This window comes from Daktulosphaira vitifoliae, unplaced genomic scaffold (assembly GCF_025091365.1).
Source record: "Daktulosphaira vitifoliae isolate Bord-2020 unplaced genomic scaffold, ASM2509136v1 Scaffold_4, whole genome shotgun sequence".
NCBI classification, from domain to species: domain Eukaryota; kingdom Metazoa; phylum Arthropoda; class Insecta; order Hemiptera; family Phylloxeridae; genus Daktulosphaira; species Daktulosphaira vitifoliae.
This window is the reverse complement of record NW_026099575.1, coordinates 2875837-2885029: the sequence shown is the minus strand read 5'-3', so window position 1 is coordinate 2885029 and position 9193 is coordinate 2875837. Positions and strand designations below refer to the sequence as shown.

Below are 9193 nucleotides of genomic sequence, written 5' to 3'. Positions count from 1 at the left end.
AAAAGGGGGAAAAAAAAAAAAAAAAAAAAAAAAAAAACACATCATAGTAAAACCAATACCTTCTCAGCTTCGCATCGAAGCTAAAATTCAAAAATTATTTGACATGAATTTTTTTTTATTGTGTAAACTTTTAGTCATAATAAAGTCGTTTCAAAAAATTAAATTTAATAAAACTAATTCTGAATTAGCTGTGTTTTTAATATTTTTACATTGAAATATCCATTAATATGGGAAGGTCACAAAAAAATTGTTTTAATCTAAATACAACATAAATAATAAACCCTGAAAATGAGGTGGTTATGCAACCACTTCTGGATGATTTGATATGGATTAACTATATGTCTTTTAAAAAATTAAGTAATGTGGAGATTCATCCTTTCGCTTCCTCTGTTGTCCTAGTCATATACCAATGAGGAGGAAGGTTCTGACTCCTCGTAAATAAGAAAGAAGCCCGGGACGATTCTTTATAAGAAATTTGTTTCTCCATTCCTCTATCTTTTTACCCCAAAAAAAGTTTGTTTACAAAATCGTTATATTTTTATGAATTTGTTTTGTAATCCTTTCATTACAAAACTAGTTTCTTAGAAACATTGAAAAATATGACTGTAAAATGAAAATTAAAGTAATTCTTTTTAGCATTCGAGTGATCACTTATTTCAGAGCTAATAACAACTAACACTGAATGAAGCCTAACGACTAAGGTCAAAGTATATACTACTAAGGATAAGAGATAACAGCAAGGAATCCTCAATTTGTATTCAATCTCAAATCTAAATATTCAACCTTGTCAACGGGATAGTATATTGTAAGGTGAAGTTGACATAAGGGCAGTGTTGAGAAGGAACGGATTCCTGGAACGAGTTCTTTTTGAAGGAACGATACTAGGAACTGCTTCCTTTTAAAATAAAAGAACGAGGAAAATGAACAATTNTAGGAACTGCTTCCTTTTAAAATAAAGGAACGAGGAAAATGAACAAATTCCATTTTTTAAGGAACGTGAACGGAAATTACAGTTCCTAAAAATTTTTATAAACATGTTTTAGTGTAGTTTTCTTCGTATCTAGACATTAAAATATTAAGGTATTTTTAGTTGACTTTTGACAATAGAAATCCCCTATATACCCAGCCGAGATCGTAGGCTGTTTAAATGAATCAATTGACTATAAATAGAGTTATTATCACATGTAGGTATACAGTAAATATTTAATATATGTGTACATACAATACTTCTAGTTCGGAAGCAAGTAGAACTGAAACTTCACGTATAGCAAGTAAAGAAGACTTTTTCTGTTTACCAGTAGAGAAAAATACAACTTCAAGTTCTCGTATTGAAGAGTTCGAATTATTCTTAAAATGCCAGTCGAAAGACTTGACTGTGTTGCTATTGTACCCTGCAATATTAAAAGTATTTTTAGAATTTAACACACCCCTTCCATCTAGTGCTCCTGTTGAGCGACTGTTTTCGACAGGTTCCAATGTGATGACACAAAAACGAAATAAATTAAGTGATTCACTTTTTGAAAAATTAGTTCTATTAAAACAAAACAAATTTGGTATATAAAATGAAAATTTTGTTTTGTTTTAATAGGACTAATAATTCTCAAATTTGTAATTAATGTGTGTGTTAAATACTAAAAATACTTTTAATATAATACTATTAAATAGTAAAACTGTAAATAAATAGTTGTAAATAGTGTAAATAGTTGTTAACTGTACAAATTTTTTACAGTTAACAGCTATAAGTCTAATAATAAGAAATATGCATTATTACAATGTTATAATATTTCAAACTACAACTGTAATGTGTAGCATTTTAATTATTATAGTATTTATTTATATTCTGAATTAAAAGATCAGTAGTACAGTTATACATTTTTATTACAGAATGATGTCACATTGTTTTTGTGTAGTTACTAGTTATAAACAGTGTTGAGAAGGAACTGGTTCCAAAAGGAACGGATTCCTGNCAGTGTTGAGAAGGAACTAGTTCCAAAAGGAACGGATTCCTGGAACGAGTTCTTTTTGAAGGAACGATGCTAGGAACTGCTTCCTTTTAAAATAAAGGAACGAGGAAAATGAACAAATTCCATTTTTTAAGGAACGTGAACGGAAATTACAGTTCCTAAAAATGTTTATAAACATGTTTTAGTGTAGTTTTCTTCGTATCTAGACATTAAAATATTAAGGTATTTTTAGTGGACTTTTGACAATGGAAGTCCCCTATATACCCAGCCGAGATTGTAAGCTGTTTAAATGAATCAATTGACTATAAATAGAGTTATTATCACATGTAGGTATACAGTAAATATTTAATATATGTGTACATACATTAAATAATGCACCGAATATTATCGTCGTTTCTTGTTAACTAATTTATGTTAAAGGTTTTGGGTTTTCTGATTTATTATTTCTAACTTATATGTAGACAATAGACATTGGTCGCGTTGACACAAGTCGTTAGCATTTACTACCTGCTTATAAATATAATTTTCGAATACTTTTAGATAAGGAATACTACAAATTTGTTTTGTATTCGACTGCTGATGAAAATCATTGATGACCGTTATCATGATCTCATTGCCACAATTTTTTAAATAACTTGGTTACATAAAAGGAACGAAGAGTGGAACGAGTTCTTATTTTGGAGGAACTGGATCTGGAACAAGTTCCTTCTTAATATAAAGAACTAGGATCTGGAACGAGTTCATATTTTAGAAAATGAACGGGGAACGGAACGAGTTCCATTTAAAAAGGAACTTTCCCAACACTGGTTATAAAACATTATTAAACATATATATTTATGCCTTTTGATTTAAATATGCCATATAATCTAATAACTCATAATAAAAACAATTTTTTAAATAACTTGGTTACATAAAAGGAACGAAGAGTGGAACGAGTTCATATTTTAGAAAATTAACAGGGAACGGAACGAGTTATATTTAAAAAGGAACTTTCCCAACACTGCATAAGGGAACCTCTAAAGCACCGGGCAACCATAGTGTATATAGCCTTACCATTGTACCGAGATCTGCTGTGATAGACCTTTCTTAGTTTATTATGGAAAGACAACGGATATACCACAAAAAAACGGTAGCACAGTGTGGTCGCGGAACAGTATGGACGTAGTATAGATGATATCTGACAGTAATTAAAATCACTATCATAAGAAACGCTTCTATACAAATCTGTAGACAGTGTTTAATCTTAAGAAATTGGTATATTATTTCAAAAGCAACAATAACTTTAATAAAATTCAAAACCCAAAATTTTAACACAAAAATAGCATATTTTTATATAAGATAGTCATTTTCACATGAAGACAAATCCAGAAGTCAAATTTTTTTTTCTAAATTATTGTATATTACATACGCTTTAATTTAAGATATACAGAGTGATTTTTTTATCATAAACCACTCAATTACTTGCAGAATAATAATTTAAACATTTTTTTTTTTATTATCTTTAGTTACACATTATTCTTGAATTTTTAACTATGTAATACTTTTTAAGTTCATCCCTTATGCCTTGGAAGGGGGTCAACTTTGTTTTTTTAAATGGTAGCACATATTTTTAATTTAATAAAATGTTTGAGTTTTTAATTTAATAGTAAATGGAATTTGAATTTTTAATATAACTTAATTCGTTTAGATATAATCATTTAAAGTTTCAAATTTTTGAGTTAATATTAAGGTATAATACACAAGGGATTACAAATGCAGGTAGCTAATTGATTTTTTATGACATCGATATTATCAGGTACACAGCATTGTTATTATCAATGATAGTAAGGTACATAGTTGTGAGTTTATAAATACACTAACTGAAAATACAAAAAGTATATCTATTGATAGTTATAATTGATAATAAATAATCCGTGACTGTGACAGCAATGTCATAAAAAACCAATTAGCTACCTGTATTTGTAATCTCTTTTTGTATTATATCTGTATATTAACTCAATAATTTGAAACTTTAAATGATTATATCTAATAAACGAATTAAGTTATATTAAAAATTCAAATTCCATTTACTATTAAATTAAAAACTCAAACATTTTATTAAATTAAAAATATGCGTTACCATTTAAAAAAACAAAGTTGACTCCCTTACAAGGCATCAGGGATGAACTTAAAAAGTATTACATAGTTAAAAATTCAAGAATAATGTGTAACTAAAGATAATAATAAAAAAAAATATTTAAATTATAATTATTCTGCAAGTAATTGAGTGGGTTATGATAAAAAAATCATCCTGTATATCAATTCTACCCAAGGTGAAATCTAAATTTATTATAACTCTGTATTTTGTAAAACCCTTTTGTATATTTATGTAGTATAGTCTTTAACCTTGTATATGGTGTTTTACCTTAATATATTTATTATTTAATAATTTATAAAGCAAATAAAGAAATTCTAATAACAAAACTGTCCTGTGCAACAAACTATTTCCAAGTGGACTACGTCTTTTCAGTCGTCCAAAGAGTGATCTAGGGTAGATGCCAGCTCAATTTCGGTTCTTTGCACAATAGATTATACTAGTGTCCTACACTCCGATTGCCCGCACTGTGGCAGAGATCAGACTAGTTAGTCGATAAGTGGAGAGACACTTTAGAGAACGCTTATAATTAGTTGGAGTATTAACTATGATATTATTGTGCTAGTACTCTGTCCAGCCAGGATGTGGCGCTTCAATAAGTAATATAACACAATGGCATCTAGTCATGTAACCTTTTAGTATGCTTATATATATATAAATGTAGATAAAAAGAAATAAATAAGCACCAATATTTTATATGTGTTAGAATATTTATATCACCAAAAGTATTCGACCGAAAATAAGATGTATAATATTTTCAGTAATTACGAAAGAGGGTAAAGATAGTGCAGATTTTATATAGAATTGTAACTAAGAATGAAACATAAACTCACGCACATTCACTTTGTGTATTTTGGTTGAGAGTTGCAGAGAGCCGTAGAGATGCAGAGATAGAATGGCAAGGCGACCCAGTGTCTGTTAGAGGAATATTCAGAAACCGCGAAAGAATCATGCAGTAAAATAACCACTGTAAGAGAAGCGAAGCCCGAAATTTGGGAAAAATGGCCTTTTTATAGCCCGCAAAACTGGTTTAGCGATCTCTGGTGAGATTCTTGAAAATTTTTTGCTGTATTTGATTGGTTAATGTGATAGAATCTTTTACGTGGGCGTTTTATGGAATTCGTAATAGGGTGGTTAAATCTTGTGTATTATTTTATTACTCTTCTTATCCACGCGGGAACACTGATTTGGTGATATATTTTATTAAATATAAGTATTAATTATTACATGTATTAAAATGTGATACTACAATATGCACCACGTACTTTTTTTTCACGTGTCTTCATGTGAACCTATTACAGAACTTATAAAGACAAATGTTTAAAATTAATAATTGTGTATATTAATGTATTCAAGTGATATAACGATATAATAGTATAAAATATAGTTATAATAAATAAATGTTGTCATGTATGTTAATAATACAAAATAGATATATGAATTTTTGATTAATTTATTATATAAAATGATATACTTAAGATTAAATTATGAGATTTTTTTAGTAAATTTGTTGGGTGATTCGGTTTTTTAATTGACAACATTTAATTGGAATCATTTACAATAAACTTTTTATTTTATTTTGTCATTTATTTTAATGAAAAAAAAAATTTTTTTATGTTTATAAGATTAATATTACAATTTCAATGATGTTATCTTTTTAGAAAAATACAATTTGAGTTAATTTATGATTAAACATATATTTAGTGTAAAGAGGGTAATTTTAAATATATTTATATAAAAATAAAGATGGGATTTAATTTGAATTTGAGTTCCCGTTGATTGTTCTGTCGTAGCCGTGATTTTGGTGAAATTTAAACTATTATATTATAGTTCTACTAGATTTGTTGAGCCGGTATAGCTGTTTTGCTATATATTTTTGTTTTTCTTGGTTCTAGTTCTGAATTTGTATTTAAACGTATTTTTAAGATATTGTTTTTCTTTAGATAATGTCGCAATCGGGTTTTCTTTCTTGGGTTTATAAGATTAATATTACAATTTCAATGATGTTATCTTTTTAGAAAAATACAATTTGAGTTAATTTATATATATTATAGTTAATCTCGGCGAAGAGGGCCGGAGAGGTGGGGGATTTGTGAACTGGTTGGTATTATGATATAAATGTATTTTGTCTTCTTCTAACCATTTACTTTGTAGTCGTCTTCTTTTACGTGGGCGTTTTATGGAATTTGTAATAAAATCTTGTGTAAGGGTATTATTTTATTACTCATCTGATCCACAGGGGAACACTGATTTGGTGATATATTTTATAAAATATAAGTATTAATTATTACATGTATTAAAATGTGATACTACACAACATCATCAGGTAAAGTGTATAACTATGAAAAAAAAAATTACAAAATATTTATTTTTATTAAAAAATTACCAAAATAATTCTTTAATTTAAGAAAGTGTTTTGCATAATATAATTTTTAGCTATAGGCAAGGGTTTATAAAATAACAATAATTAACATTTTAACTATATGAAATTTTAATATTTTAATAGAGTTCAGTATTTAATAACTATTTTAACATATATTTAGTAACATAAAATTATAAAATAAGTTGTCTTATTTTTAACCAAGAAAAATAGATTTTTAATGATTCATAAACATTTATTTATTAGATTTATCAAAATTTTAAAGTTACTATTGCTATGATTTTTATTTTTAATGAATAAAATAGTTGTTTATAAAACTTAAAAAAGAGGTACAAAAATATACCTCTAAAATGTCTATTATTCATTAAAAATAATTTTTTGATTTTTACAGTTTTTTTTTTTTATATTTTTAATNATTTTTTGATTTTTACAGTTGTTATTTTTATATTTTTAGTAGAATATTAATCTGTATGAATTGTGAATAGATCTAATTTGGAAGCAGATTTTGGCAATAATGAGCAATTTTTGAGTTCCTAATTAATAAATATGTGTGATTAAATATTAATATGTATTCTGTTTTCATTTTAGAAATAAGAGACAGAGTGATACTGATGTTATAATTATCATTCATATAAAAAACCTATANTTAATAGTCATCATTCATATAAAAAACCTAAAACTCGCAATAATGAAATTTTGAGTTCTTATAGTTCAAGTAAATTTCTTCAGTCATCAAGACAGAAAAGAACACATCCTATTGGTTAGTTTACTAAAATTATTTTAATATTTAAGTTAATAAGAAGTTTTTTGTTTTAAAAAATTTTTTATTGTTTTTAGACCCAGAGGGTGATGATTCTCTTTGCCGAAAACATTATAAAAGTTGTACTTATTGTGGTTCAACAGTATTATTAACCGATGATGATAATAATAAGTCAATTAAAATTGGCAAATCTACAGAAACTGATTTAGCTGGAGATCTCGTAACAGTTGCACCTAGTAGAATATTCAATAGAAGTGGAAGAACACAAGTTTTTAAAAGAATTAGTATAAAAAGTGTATTAGATGAAGTATTTGATGAGCCAGAACCTACACCTTTCACAAGTATTGAGAAAATAGAACAAAAAAAGAATAATGCTGTTAAAGAGGGTATTTTTTTTTATACATTTTTAATAATAGTAAGTTATAAACAAGAGTAAAATTCTGTAATTTTTTCTGTACAAGCTTTGGTAACATGGTGAGCGGAAAAAATGTGGTAGAAATGAATGACAGAAGAGACAATACTTGATTTTCAGATGCTCTATTTTAACTCTCAGTGTTTAATCTATATTTATATTTTTCTAATTATATATTTGTTTTATTCTGTTTAATCTTTTTTTTCTGATTTTTTTTTCTATAATAACTATTTTTTTGTTTTTATCTAAAATTATTGTCATATACATACGTGTTTTATTTTATTTTGCTTTTGAATAATTTTCCTTATACTTGTAAATGTATACTTTTCGTTATGTGAATAAAAAGAAATGATTGTTAATAATTTGGTTTCAATTAATAAAATATTTCGTTTTTTAAATCTATATCATATTTAAGCTTTTAATGTGAACTAAAATAAAAAAAAAAAATTCTCTCATCGAGTTTTTTACAATGTGAAATTGACCATCAAAGTAAAAACCTCTCTAGATACTATTGGCTCGCAAGCGCCATAGAGCTTATAACTAAAAAACCCTAAGATGGCGGTGACAATGCAGACATAGAGAGAAGATTATGCAACATACTGGTCCTAATTTTTTTATAATTTTTCATAATTTATTCATAACAAAATTAGAAAAAACATATAAATATCCGAAATATAGAGGAATGTTAGTATTTGCATGATACATCATCAAATGAATAATATTATTTTATGATTGAAACACTACATTAGTTATATGACATAATACTCAGAAAAAGAAATACTTACATTATAATTATAGATTTATAGATGAGCATTAGGAGGGCAGCATGACAACGATAATATTTTCTATTAATTATATACGTAGATCATTTATTTTACATTGATAAAAATATCCAGTTCAAAAATTTTTATAAGTAGAGAAATGTATATTTATGTATTTATGTATTTATGTATATTGCTTTGTCGGCAATATACAAAAATTTAATTATGAGTTGTACTTGTACTTGTGTAATGAAGTTGTACTCAAAACATAGTAGATATCACAATTTTTAACAAAAATTTTGCCCGAGGCGTAGGCACTGCTGCCTCCCTTGATACGTCCCTGATGATCCTTTATAAGTTACCTACTAGAAAACTAGAATTTTTTTTAAAAAAACCAGACATTTCTGTATTTATTATTATTTAACATAGGTAATTATTTAAAACTGTACTGGTTGATATTTTTATATGTAAATACATTATTAAAGTAAACTATTGTGTACAATTGAAATAGAAAAAGCATTTTTTTTTTTTAATTTTAATGATTTAAGTAAACAAAAAGAAAACTATTTTAACACCTTTACACCATAAATTATAGTCAAAAATAGAATCTCAATTGTTTTGAAATTAATTTAAATACTTCTATTAGTATCAATAAGTTACTAAAATTATATAAGGTTAAATGATGAATTAATTACAAAAATTTTTTTTTTTAATTTTAAAATTTAAGTCAATTTTAGCTTCGATGCGAAGCTGAGAAGGTATTGGTTTTACTAAGATGTGTT

General features: G+C 26.4%; 1 long non-coding RNA gene across 1 annotated transcript; it reads left to right on the top strand.

Annotated features, from left to right (window-relative positions):
• The first annotated feature begins 7124 nt into the window (after window positions 1-7124).
• Window positions 7125-8247, top strand: LOC126904594 (uncharacterized). Its single transcript, XR_007703778.1, has 3 exons — window positions 7125-7238; window positions 7316-7624; window positions 7700-8247. It is a non-coding gene; the product is annotated as an uncharacterized LOC126904594 (long non-coding RNA).
• Window positions 8248-9193: the final 946 nt, after the last annotated feature.